The 14,058-nt window shown below is 41.9% G+C and overlaps 1 long non-coding RNA gene across 1 annotated transcript in view; it reads right to left on the reverse strand.

Annotated features, from left to right (window-relative positions):
* Positions 1 to 5: 5 nt before the first annotated feature.
* Positions 6 to 14,058, reverse strand: part of LOC115152038 (uncharacterized) — a 35,451-nt gene continuing 21,398 nt past the window's right edge. The window contains exons 2-3 of the long non-coding RNA XR_003867406.1: positions 6,242 to 6,307; positions 6 to 238 (exon numbers count right to left, since the gene is read on the reverse strand). This is a non-coding gene — a long non-coding RNA (uncharacterized LOC115152038). The remainder of the gene's footprint in view (positions 239 to 6,241; positions 6,308 to 14,058) is intronic.

A 14,058-nucleotide genomic window follows, 5' to 3' on the forward strand; every position in this document is an offset into this window, starting at 1 on the left:
GAGGAGAGGAGAGGAGAGGAGAGGAGAGGAGTAAGGTTAAGGGTTTGGAGTGAGGGGTTAGAGGTCAAGAGTATGGGTCAGGGGTGAGGGTTCAAAGGTAAAGGGGTGAAGAGTCAAGGTGAAGTAGTTGTGAAGTGCGGTCACAGTAGCTGCTGGTCTGTTTGTGGTCCATCTAATGGTCAAGGAGAGTTCAACTGGACCACACATGAAGGAGCACACGGTCTAGACATCAGACCTTCTAGAGGAGAGGAGAGAGAGAGAAGGAGGGGGGGTGCAGAACAACAAGAGATAAGGCTAAACAACTCATCGCAAAGCAGCTCTATGTATCTACTGTACAGGTGACAAACTCCATGTTTTGTGCTGACATCAAATATGTTAGAGTTATGTTCAAGTTTTCTGAGAGTTATGGGAGAGTTTTGGGGTATTGTTAACAAGAGCTGACAGTAATGTTTATTTCACAGCCAGTCAGACCATGACTAAAAGGATTGGAGACGGTTTGGAGAATGCCTCTCTCTCTCTCTCTCTCTCTCTCTCTCTCATCCTCTTTCTGTCTCCCCCCTCTCTCACCTTCTTTCCCCAATCTCTCTCTACTGCAGCAAACTCTATTACTCTTCTCCCTGCGCAATGCTGTGTGTGCCTGCGTGTGTGTGTATGTGTGTAGGTGTATGTGTGTAGGTGTATGTGTTTAGGTGTTTGTGTATGTGTGTAGGTGTTTTTGTGTGTGTGTGTAGGTGTATGTGTGTAGGTGTATGTGTTTAGGTGTTTGTGTATGTGTGTAGGTGTTTTTGCGTAGGTGTTTGTGTATGTGTGTAGGTGTTTGTGTATGTGTGTAGGTGTATGTGCATGTGCATGTGTGTAGGTGTATGTGTGTAGGTGTGTGTGTATGTGTGTATGTGTGTAGGTGTATGTGTGTAGGTGTATGTGTGTAGGTGTATATGTGTAGGTATTTGTGTGTAGGTGTATATGTGTAGGTGTATTTGTGTAGGTGTATGTGCATTGGTGTTTGTGCCTGTGGCTGTTTTAGGATAAGTCTGTTCAGATAGCTGATATAGAAGCCCAGGGTTCTGATGCCACTGCTCTGGAACTCTTCCTGAATCTGATCTCTGTTTCAATGATTCCTCACTCGCCCATGCTGTTTGTGTGTTTGTGTGTGCTCCCACATACCTGCCTCCACTGATGCAGACACAGCACATTTTTTTGTGAGACTATGTGTGTGTGTGTGTGTGTGTATGTGTGCCTGTGTGAGTGTGTGTGTGTGTGTGTGTGTGTGTGTGTGTGTGTGTGTGTGTGTGTGTGTGTGTGTGTATGTGTGTCTGTGTGAGTGTGTGACTGTGTGTGTGTCTGTGTGAGTGCCCAAACTGATGCTATCTCTTCAAGTCCTCAGCTAAAGCTCCCACTCTGTTTCCCTAAGCCCAGAACATGCCTATCTACCTAGCAGAACTAATACCACTGTCTCTTCACAACCAACAATCGAATTCTATTCCACTGAACCCCCTGAAATAATGCCTTACAACACATACGTTCCAACAGCACAACAGAGAGAGAGAGAGAGAGGGGGATAGAGATAGGGAGAGAGATTCACTATGTACTATCCGAGTGCTGTCTTCTGTCCTATCAGTGTGTGTGTGTGTGTGTGTGTGTGTGTGTGTGTGTGTGTGTGTGTGTGTGTGTGTGTGTGTGTGTGTGTGTGTGTGTGTGTGTGTGTGTGTGTGTCTGTGTGTGTGTCTGTGTGTGTGTATGTATTGTCATGACGTTGGCCTGAGGGGGGAGGTTTATGACTCCCATAAATACCTTTCCCCTTTTTCCTCTTTCTACTCTACCGATGTGACTATTGAAAATCCCTTTGTTAACATTGAGAGAGAGTCTGGTGACATCAAAAGATGGGAAACGGAACCATATTTCGGTAATCCAACCAGTTGAAAATATGCGTTGGGACTTAATGAATATGATGTCAGTTCAGTTGGCGTCTGAGACATGATTACTGATGATAGGACGACATAAACTGTACTGATGCAGACACAGTTCAGTTGGCGTCTGAGACATGATTACTGATGATAGGACGACATAAACTGTACCTTGGAAAGTCTACACATTATAGTTATTAGATTCACATGGAATTATTGTGCAATTTAAATGTTTAAATATGAAACTATTTGTGAAAAGATTAAATGTAATTTAGCTTCTTAATGAGAGAACGGTTTGTCATAGAGTAAACTCTGCCAACTCAGTGGCCCCGCCCATGTGAACAGACAGTGGTTGTAAACTATGAAACACGGCCCTCTCTCCCAATCCTATATAAGCCCCTTGACGAAAATGTAACTTCCTGTTCCAAGGACGTGTGGACTTGAGATCCCCACGTTGAAAGGACAAAGACCACCTACAGAACTAAGCCAACCTCAGCAAGAAAATTATGAAATTAGCATCGAATTTCAATGTGAAGGTGACAACCTACACGCCGGAAGGATGAATTTTGACTATACCAGCCAAAATATAGGATGAGCTTAAAGTTTGGCAACTTGGTATGAACTTTGAACTCTTATTCACTAAAGAAGTGATACCTCCTAGCCATTGCGTTAGCGCAGCAACTGTAAATGTGGGCTAGGAAAGGATGGACGACATATCCAGTCTAACACACACAACAATACTACAACGTATCCCGTTTACCACCAGAGACATTCTTCAGAGGACCAGAGATCCATGCTGGACCACCCGGTCTCCCATCTACGAACAATCTACCGAAGTGCAGCTCAGAGTAAATATATATTGCATTCTCCTTTTTCAAATGGGCGGAAATTTAGAATGCGTAAGATACTGTATTTACAATAGCATAGCTGCCTACGGCCCGATAGAGACATAGCTTCTCCCTTTGTTCCTCAGTCTTCTCGCTCTTTCATTCAAACACAACCCCCTTTCCTTTGTGTAACCAGCCGTCATGTCGGCTCCGTCCACCAGGGACATTTTCTTTATGACATAATTGTAATCAATGTATGATCCATTCTGTGTAGATGTAATTCTGTGTGATTATTTAGGTATTTAGTAAATCAATAATTAAACCAAATGTTGTATTGCTGATTCAACTTGTTAGCCAGGGTTCTTGAAGATAACCAAGAATTTACAACTTTCAGATGAGACTAAACAAGGTGACGATTAAATATTGACTGCTATTGATGTAAAAGATTACCGGGTCTTTAAGAGTTTATTCGGAAGATAACAGCTCTCTTAACATTCTTTCGTGGTGCCCCGACTTTCTAGTTAATTATTTACCTGATTAGCTTAATCAGGTAATATTAATTACAGAGAAATGATTTAATAGAATAACATGTCATATCACTTAATCCAGCATAGCCAAAGACACGACAGTATGTATGTGTGTCAGCATGTAGGCGGATGAAAGATTCTCTGAGATGCAGTCAGCTCTGAGCTCAGATACTCCAATAGGCTGTTGCTGTGTATACACTCTAGTCTGATACTAACTCTGCTATGTTTAACACAATGTACTCCTTCTATAGTATACTGTAGGTAGTCCCAAACAGTATGTTCATTACTAGGTTGTCTCACCAATGGTGTTATCCTGCAGCTAATTAGGAGTTTATCCCCCACTAGGTTATGTACTTATGAAGGATTCAAGCAATCTCTTCCAAGATGACATCACGCGACAAGGAAAAGTGTGTGTGTGTTCGTATGTGTGATTCAAGAGCAGTCAAAATTACAGTGAGGGAAAAAAGTATTTGGTCCCCTGCTGATTTTGTAGGTTTGCCCACTGACAAAGAAATGATCAGTCTATAATTTTAATGGTAGGTTTATTTGAACAGTGAGAGACAGAATAACAACAACAAAAATCCAGAAAAACGCATGTCAAAAATGTTATAAATTGATTTGCATTTTAATGAGGGAAATAAGTATTTGACTCCCTCTCAATCAGAAAGATTTCTGGCTCCCAGGTGTCTTTTATACAGGTAACGAGCTGAGATTAGGAGCACTCTTAAAGGGAGTGCTCCTAATCTCAGCATGTAACCTGTATAAAAGACACGTGTCCACAGAAGCAATCAATCAATCAATCAGATTCCAAACTCTCCACCATGGCAAAGACTAAAGAGCTCTCCAAGGATGCCAGGGACAAGATTGTAGACCTACACAAGGCTGGAATAGGCTACAAGACCATCGCCAAGCAGCTTGGTGAGAAGGTGACAACAGTTGGTGTGATTATTAGCAAATGGAAGAAACACAAAAGAACTGTCAATCTCCCTCGGCCTGGGGCTCCATGCAAGATCTCACCTCGTGGAGTTGCAATGATCATGATAACGGTGAGGAATCAGCCCAGAACTACACGGGAGGATCTTGTCAATGATCTCAAGGCAGCTGGGACCATAGTCACCAAGAAAACAATTGGTAACACACTACGCCGTGAAGGACTGAAATCATGCAGCGCCCGCAAGGTCCCCCTGTTCAAGAAAGCACATATACATGCCCGTCTGAAGTTTGCCAATGAACATCTGAATGATTCAGAGGACAACTGGGTGAAAGTGTTGTGGTCAGGTGAGACCAAAATGGAGCTCTTTGGCATCAACTCAACTCGCTGTGTTTGGAGGAGGAGGAATGCTGCCTATGACCCCAAGAACACCATCCCCACCATCAAACATGGAGGTGGAAACATTATGCTTTGGGGGTGTTTTTCTGCTAAGGGGACAGGACAACTTCACAGCATCAAAGGGACGATGGACGGGGCCATGTACCATCAAATCTTGGGTGAGAACCTCCTTCCCTCAGCCAGGGCATTGAAAATGGGTCGTGGATTGGTATTCCAGCATGACAATGACCCAAAACACACGGCCAAGGCAACAAAGGAGTGGCTCAAGAAGAAGCACATTAAGGTCCTGGAGTGGCCTAGCCAGTCTCCAGACCTTAATCCCATGGAAATCTGTGGAGGGAGCTGAAGGTTCCAGTTGCCAAACGTCAGCCTCGAAACCTTAATGACTTGGAGAAGATCTGCAAAGAGGAGTGTGACAAAATCCCTCCTGAGATGTGTGCAAACCTGGTGGCCAACTACAAGAAACGTCTGACCTCTGTGATTGCCAACAAGGGTTTTGCCACCAAGTACTAAGTCATGTTATTCAGAGGGGTCAAATGCTTATTTCCCTCATTAACATTTTTGACATGCGTTTTTCTGGATTTTTTTGTTGTTATTCTGTCTCTCACTGTTCAAATAAACCTACCATTAAAATTATAGACTGATCATTTCTTTGTCAGTGGGCAAACGTACAAAATCAGCAGGGGATCAAATACTTTTTTCCCTCACTGTAACAGGATTATTCTTGCAGGGGCAAAAATGTGCCCTGAGTTAACTTTACAATCTGTCTCCCACCCAACCCCCATATAGACTGTTAACTCCTAGAAACTTCCCACTCTACAGAAGAGAAATCTCATCTAAATGACATGAACATACAGTCCTGAGAGAGAACTCACCACCCCTTCTCTTCTTTTCTCTCTCCCTCCTCTCTCTCTCTCCCTCGCTCTCTCTCTCGCTCTCTCTTTATCGCTCTCTCTCTCTCTCTATCTCTCCCCCTCTCCCTCCTTTTCTCTCCCTCTCTCTCTTTATCTCTCTCTTTATGTCACAGCCCTGCACCACAACTCTGTAATTAACTTGGTTGACCAGCGTTTTGATGAGCACCATGTTTTCTTTTGTCTCCTCTATCACTCCTCTTCTATCTCCTCTTTTTTCCTTTCCTACTCTGCTGCCTCTTTCCTTTCTTCTCTCTCTTCTATCTCTTCTTTTCCGTCTGCTGTCCAGTCTGACTCTCAGTCTCTGGAGAGAAAGACCACATAGAGAACAGATATAGCCCATTGTGGTCTTTTTCGTGTACGTTATGTGTTTTCGGTGCAGATAGCGTTGGAGACTAGCAGCCGTTCCACCCAGGGCCTTTCTTTAACAGCATGCTGTAATCTAACTGGCAGCTCATAAAATACATCTTCCACTCATGAGTCAAATAATAATATCTTAAAACATTCTTATACTACACGCACATACACAAATACACACATCACACACATACACACATACACACATCATGCACATACACACATCACACACGCCGCATTCTTACACTAGCCAGCTCTTGGTTGGCTTATGATGACATGTATCTGATAAATAATGTTGTGCTGTAATGTGTTGCATTAAGAATGTAGGTTATAGTGTCTGAATACCACACCATAACATTCCCCCCTAAATCGTGCAGTATCTTACCTGACAAGAACCAGACAAGACAAAGAGCTGCTGGGTCATGGTACATAGCTACATCACCAGAGAAACCTAGAGAGAGGGAGAGAAAGAGAATGGGTCAGCAAACAACGTTTAGGGACACGCGAATGCCGATGCCCACGCCCACATCATCCAGTTAGTCTTGGTTACACGGTTCAGAAATTGGACCTGGAGAAAAAGAGGGAAGAGACAAAAGGAAAATGAATTAAGGGTAAAGACGGAGAGTAGCAGATCTCTATCCTGATGTAGCCTGTTAGCGTGTGACCGAGAGACTAATCATGACCTGAACTTACAGCCCAAAGGTCCCCTGCTACATCATCTTTCACTCTCCTCCCCTTTCTCTATCTCTTTGGTCTTTCTTTCTCCTCCTGCTCACCCTCTCTCTCCTATCTATCCCCTCTGTCCTTTCCTCCTTAAGCTGTGACTATGTTACACACACAAGACAATAGATATTCCATTCTTGTCAAATGTGTGCTCTGCTCACACCTACAGTACTTGCAATGCGTAAAACAGTTAAGCTCAGCACAGCGCAGGGGATACCAAGAGACACGAGCGCAACTAAAAAATGTATTTAGTTTATAATCAGCTTCACACTGCACTTGCACAGAACCAAACAAAATGTGGAACCAGTTTTTCTCTCCCATCTCCCATATCTCTCCCATCCCTCTCCAACAGGCATGGTTGTTGATGATGACACGCACCCTGCAGAGAGAGGACATGCAGGGTCGATGGACCACAGTAATCACCCCGCTCTACACTGTGTGTGTGTTTATCTGTATCTCTTGTCTGTCCCAAAGCTCCACCATTGGTGTGAGAGAGCTACAGACCTCTCATTACAGGGTCACACACGAGCAGAGCCTTTTTCTGTTTCCCTTACTGTCTGTGTGGATCTTTCTATACTTGACTCTGTCTCTTTCTCACTCCATCTCTCTATGAAGCATATACATAAACGGTGCACACCATGCAGTTTTTTCCACAGAAAACATTAAGATGCCGTGCCTGCTTGTGTGCGCGTGTGTATGTGTGCGTGGGTAAGCATGTGTGTAAGTTTGGTGTTCCAGAAACACTACTCACACTCCTACCTATGTGTTGGGTAAGATGGACAGTTCATTCGTTATTTACAGAGTGTGTTTTAGGGTAGGAAGATTGCTGATCCGTAAATAGAGAGGTACAACTAAACACACACCAGCACCCTACACACAGGCCTAAGATGATTCAACAAAACCCTGGTCTAAAGACTACAAAAATTACTAGGAGTATATTATGTATATACTCCTAGTACATGTACAGCGTACAGAGGCCCATGATCAGCAACCATCACTCCTGTGTTCCAATGGAAAGTTGTGTTAGCTAATCCAAGTTTATCATTTTAAAAGGACAATTGATTATTAGAAAACCCTTTTGCAGTTATGTTATCACAGCTGAAAACTGTTGTCCTGATTAAAGAAGCAATATAACTGGCCTTCTTTAGACTAGTTGAGTATCTGGAGCATCAGCATTTGTAGGTTCGATTACTGCTCAAAATGGCCAGAAACAAATAACTTTCTTCTGAAACTCGTCAGTCTATTCTGGTTCTGAGAAATGAAGGCTATTCCTTGTGAGAAATTGCCAAGAAACTGAAGATCTGGTACAATGCTGTGTACTACTCCTTTCACAGAACAGCGCAAACTGGCTCTAACCAGAATAGAAGGAGGGGGAGGGCCCGGTGCACAACTGAGCAAGAGGACAAGTACATTAGAGTGTCTAGTTTGAGAAACTGGCAGCTTCATTAAATAGTACCTGCAAAACACCAATCTCAACGTCAACAGTGAAGAGGCGACTCCGGGATGCTGGGCTTCTAGGCAGAGTTCCTCTGTCCAGTGTCTGTGTTCTTTTTCCCATCTTAATCTTTTATTTTTATTGGCCAGTCTGAAATATGGCTTTTTCTTTGCAACTCTATCTAGAAGGCCAGCATCCCGGAGTCGCCTCTTCACTGTTGACGTTGAGACTGGTGTTTCGCGGGTACTATTTAATGAAGCTGCAAGTTGAGGACTTGTGAGGTGTCTGTTTCTCCAACTAGACACTCTAATGTACTTGTCCTCTTTCTCAGTTGTGCACTGGGGCCTCCCACTCCTCTTTCTATTCTGGTTAGAGCCAGTTTGCGCTGTTCTGTGAAGGGAGTAGTATACAGCGTTGTACAAGGTCTTCAGTTTCTTGGCAATCATTTCTCAGAACAAGAATAGACTGACGAGTTTCAGAAGAAAGGTCTTTGTTTCTGGCCATTTTGAGCCTGTAATCGAGCCCACAAATCCGGATGCTCCAGATACTCAACTAGTCTAAAGAAGGCTAGTTTTATTGATTCTTTAATCAGCACTAACATAATTGCAAAAGGGTTTTCTAATGATCAATTAGCCTTTTAAAATGATAAATTGGATTAGCTAACACAACGTGCCATTGGAACACAGGAGTGAAGGTACTTGATAGTGGGCCTCTGCACGCCTATGTAGATATTCCACAAAAAATCTGCCGTTTCCAGCTACAATAGTAATTTACAACAGTATTTCTGATCAATTTGATGTTATTTTAATGGACCAAAAATTTGCTTTTCTTTCAGAAACAAGGACATTTCTAAGTGACTCCAAACTATTGAGTTACACCCCCTCTTTGCTCTCAAAACAGCTTTAATTTGTCGGGGCATGGACTCTACAAGATGTCAAAAGTGTTCCACAGAGATGTGGGCCCATTTTGACTCCAATGCTTCCCACGGTTGTGTCAAGTTGGCTGGATGTTCTTTGGGTGGTTGACCATTCATACACACAGGAAACTGTTGAGTGTAAAACAACCAGCAGCGTTGCAGTTCTTGACACACTCAAATGGGTGCACCTGGCACCTACTGCCATACCCTGTTCAAAGGCACTTGTCCATTCACTCTCTGATGGCACATGTACACAATCCATGCCTCAATTGTCTCAATGCTTAAAAATCCTTCTTTAATTGGGGCTAGGGGGCAGTATTGAGAAATTTGAAAAAAAGATGTGCCCATTTTTAACTGCCACCTACACCAACTCAGAAGCTAGGATATATTATTACCAGATTTGGATAGAAAACACTCTGAACTTTCTAAAACTGTTTGAATGGTGTCTGTAAGTATAACAAAACTCATTTGGCAGGCAAAAACCTGAGAAAACCTGAGAGAAAAAAAGAATTTTGTGGCTGTACTATTTTTTTTTGAGTCATTGTTTAATAGATACCACAGTGAGAAAGGATTCATTTCGCAACTCCTACGGCTTCCACTAGATGTCAGCGATCTTTATACAGTTGTTTGAAGCGTCTATGATGAACAGAGACCAAATTAGAATGCAGGGAAGTTGACGTCCCTGGGATGTCGTCACTTCCATTATTGCCTGCACCTGCGCAATCATGAGACGCGAGACATTTTTCAAAAACGTTTTTTTAGACACAGGAGAGGTCGGGTTGAAACATTACTGATGTTTCACGTTAAAAATGGCTCTAAAGATTGATGCTAAACAACGTTTGACATGTTTGAACGAACGTAAATAGATTATTTTTTAAAAACTTTTTTAACTTTTCGCCGTGACTTCACACCCCCCCTCGCGCTACTTTTTAGTAGCCACCGAAGCGCTAACAACATGGAACAACTTGGAGTTATTTGGACATCAATTATGAACTTTGTCAAAAGAAACCACATTTGTTGTGGTCCTGGGATTCCTGGAAGTGCCAATGGATGAAGATAATCAAAGGTAAGGGATTATTGACAATAGTATTATTGATATTACATGGTTACAAGATGATGCTAACCTAGCCTATTGTTCTTAGCACAGCACCCGGTTTATTGCAACTTGTGATTTCCCAGTAAGGTTATTTTGAAATCTGGCAATACAGTAGCATTTACGAAATGTTAAACTATAATTATTTGAATGACATTATTATAATTTACCAATGTTTTCGAATAGTAATTTTGTAAATTGTAACGTTGTTCACCGGAAGCATTTCAGAGAAGAAAAAAATCTGAATTTCACCGCTACTGTAAAATGCTGTTTTTGGATATAAATATGAACTTGATGGAACAAAAAATACATGTATTGTATAATATAATGTCCTAGGAGTGTCATCTGATGGAGATTGTCAAAGGTTGGTGCATAATTTTAGCTGGTTTCTGCTTTTGGTGACGCCTGACCTTGAATTGAAAATGGATGTTTGTACTTTTGTGGCTATGTACTGTCCTAACATAATCTAACTTTATGCTTTTGCCGTAAAGCCTCTTTGAAAATCGAACAATGTGGTTAGATTAAGGAGATGTTTATCTTTTAAATGGTGTAAAATAGTTGATTGTTTGAGAAATTGAAATTATTAGATTTTTGATGTTTTGAATTTCCAGCCTTGCTAGCAATCCCGTCTCGGGGTTCATTGCTACCCCGTATCCCCAACAGGTTTTAATCTGTCTCCTCCCATAAACTACACTGATTGAAGTGGATTTAACAGGTAACATCAATAAGTGATCATACCTTTCACCTGGATTCACCTGGTTAGTCTAGCTCATAGAAAAAGCAGGTGTTACTAATGTTCTGTACACTCCAGACCTTCCTGTCCTGTTCTGTCCCTAACAACTCTATTCAGAATCGAGATAAGTGCACTGATCTCAGTCATTCAGGTAAATCATTCATTGTCGTCAATGGGAGACTTGGGAGGAGGAATGGGAGGAAATGTGGGTTAAGTGCATGGATCTCAAGTCAGAATACCGTCCTAACCATGTTGCAATTGCAAAAATCTGCCAGAAATGCAGTAGTGTATCAAATAAAATGTTATTCGTCACATACACGTGTTTAGCAGATGTTATTGCGGGTGTAGCGAAATGCTTGTGTCTCCAGCTCCAACAGTGCAGTAATATCTAACAAGTAATATCTAACAATTTCACAACATATACCCAATACACAAAAATGTAAGTAAAGGAATGGAATTAAGAATATATAAATATATGGACAAGCAATGTCAGAGCGGCATAGAGTTAAAGTGACTTGTCTTCCATTTATTAAAGTGGCCAGTAATTTCAAGTCCATGTATACAGGCAGCAGCCTCTAATGTGCTAGTGATGGCTGTTTAACAGTCTGATGGCCTTGAGATAGAATCTTTTTTTCAGTCTCTCTGTCCCAGCTTTGATGCACAAGTACTGACCACGCCTTCTGGATGATAGCAGGGTGATGTCATGACGTTGGCCTCTTTGGCTACAGGAAGGACAGTTGACCCCCTCCCCTTTGTACCATCACCCAACCTACCTTCCCCCCCAACCCAGGGTTGTAAAAATTCCAAGAGGAGAATCTACTACAACATGTTTCATAGAGAGACAAAGGAAATTCTTCCAACTCATAGAATTGGAGAACCTAGCGACATGTGTGTTCTGGAGAAGATATGGAAGATTGATGAAGACTCCAGCTACGAACTGATCCGCTTGGTACAATTTTGTGATACTCAGAAGAGACAATATAGCCATATTACCCTAAAACGGTCTACATGATAGCCTCAGCGATGAGACTGAATCCACATGGGTGTATACAATGTATTATTAAGGATAAAGCTATTTGTAATACATTGAGATGCTATGTACTGATGTTAATGTGATAGAATTATATTTCTGTAACCAAGTCTAGCTCAGTCATAGGCACGCCCCCAGGGACACATACAGGACCAGGCGTCATTTGACAAGCCTGTTCTCTGGGTACTATAAAAGACCCCCTGATTTACATTTCTAACAGACCAGGCCTCCACTCCATCGTGAGTTTGGCCCAGAGGTTTGACCAGCCAAGTATTCTACTGAAAGTGAACCATACCACGTGGTTAACTTTTAGACTATCGATATCGACAGAATAAGAACAAGTCTTTGATATTAATTATTAGTCTGCAGCTAAGTAAATTATATCATCGAACGCGAAGACCAACCACATCCATTCTATGACGACATTCATGAATGTCGCTCTGACAGATCCATTCTAACCGAGAGAGAGAGAGAACGCTGACAAACTCTCCATCAGAACAAAACTCTCCAACAAGAATCCCGACGACACATGAGCGTAAATATATATTGATTGCAAAGGTTCCCGAATGAGTGAGCCTTCAATTGGCAATTGTTAATATTAATGAACTCTGTGTAACTTCTCAGCTTACCGTTTTATGACCCATTGTCTAACAGACCAGCCATGCTTGTTAGCCAGTAGGGCACATTCCTCTACCCATCATTGGTGACGATAATTACTGTTTGTATGTTTTCTGTTAATTACTTAGTGTAGTAAATAAATGATTTTAAGACAATTGATGTATGGATGATTTTAGTAAAGACTGGGTTCGTGCAGATAACCAAGAATTACAACTTTCATGATGAGACTGAAACAACATACGGGTTAAGATTGACTGCTATCGATGTAAAATATTACTAAGTATTTTAAGAGTTTATTCAGAGGATAACAGCTCTATAAACGTTCTTCTGTGGTGCCCCGACTTTCTAGTTAATTACATTTACATGATTAGCTTAATCAGGTAATATCAATTACAGAGAAATAATTGTATAAGTTAGCATGTCATATCACTTAATCCGGCATAGCCAAAGACACGACAGTGAACAGGGAGTGGCTTGGGTGGTTGTTGTCCTTGATGATCTTTTTGGCCTTCCTGTGACATCGGGTGCTGTAGGTGTCCTGGAGGGCAGGTAATTTGGTGATGCGTTGTGCAGACCGCACCACCCTCTGGAGAGCCCTGCGGTTGCGGGCAGTGCAATTGCCGTACCAGCCCGACAGGATGCTCTCAATTGAGCATCTGCAAAAGTTTGTGAGGATTTTAGGTGCCAAGCAAAATTTCTTCAGCCTTCTGAGGTTTAAGAGGAGCTGCTGCGCCATCTTCACCACACTATCTGTGTGGGTGGACCATTTCAGTTTGTCAGTGATGTGTACGCCGAGGAACTTGAAGCTTTCCTCCTTCTCCAGTGCGGTCCCGTCGATGTGGATAGGGGGGTGCTTCCTCTGCTGCAAAGATCATTGTGTTGTTTTGGATCATGTCCAGGTGTGTCTGTTAAAATATGTGTTCTGTTTTGACTTTGGAAAAAATGAGGGTCTAGTATTTATTTAATAGATCTAATAAACAACATGATGAAGGCAATGGTTCTACTTTTAGCAATAAATTTGCTTTTTTTAACATTTTTATTCCATTGTCTTCCAAGTGTTGCTCAATTTCCTCCTTCAGTTTGCTTCTCAATTCATGCACCTTGGTTGGAAAGCTTGGTAGCGGCAGTGATCCCTTCCCTTTGCAGCAGATCTGATCAACTCAAAGCTGTCTGTTACTTCAGACAATGAGAGATCTGACAGAGCTAGTGACTCGATGATAGATACTGCTGCTATCAATGCACTAGAGGTAGTACGGTATCAGATTAGTCTAATACGGGTTAATACCTATAATGTGCATATTTTATCACCATTAATCCATCCTAATCAATAATCAATCATGTGTTCTGTGGTCCTTAATGACCTGCTGTCCCCTACACAGAGCAGGGCTTGTTAGAGTAAAGATCAGGCCTCACGGTCAGCGCCCTGCGGGTCACAGGTCATAGCCAGAGAATTAGAACTTATAGAATGGAATCAGCTCTAACATTCATGTGCCCAATAAAGGCCTATTTAGTGTTATGGTTGTTTTAAATGAGATTGTATGTTCTATGATTAGTAATTATATGGTTGGGTAACAATGGATTCCAAAGTGTACATAGTTATTCTTTTCTTGTCCATACTAGTTCAGCACTGTAAAGGGGTTACTGTGAATTTGAC

Source organism: Salmo trutta, chromosome 17 (assembly GCF_901001165.1).
Source record: "Salmo trutta chromosome 17, fSalTru1.1, whole genome shotgun sequence".
NCBI classification, from domain to species: domain Eukaryota; kingdom Metazoa; phylum Chordata; class Actinopteri; order Salmoniformes; family Salmonidae; genus Salmo; species Salmo trutta.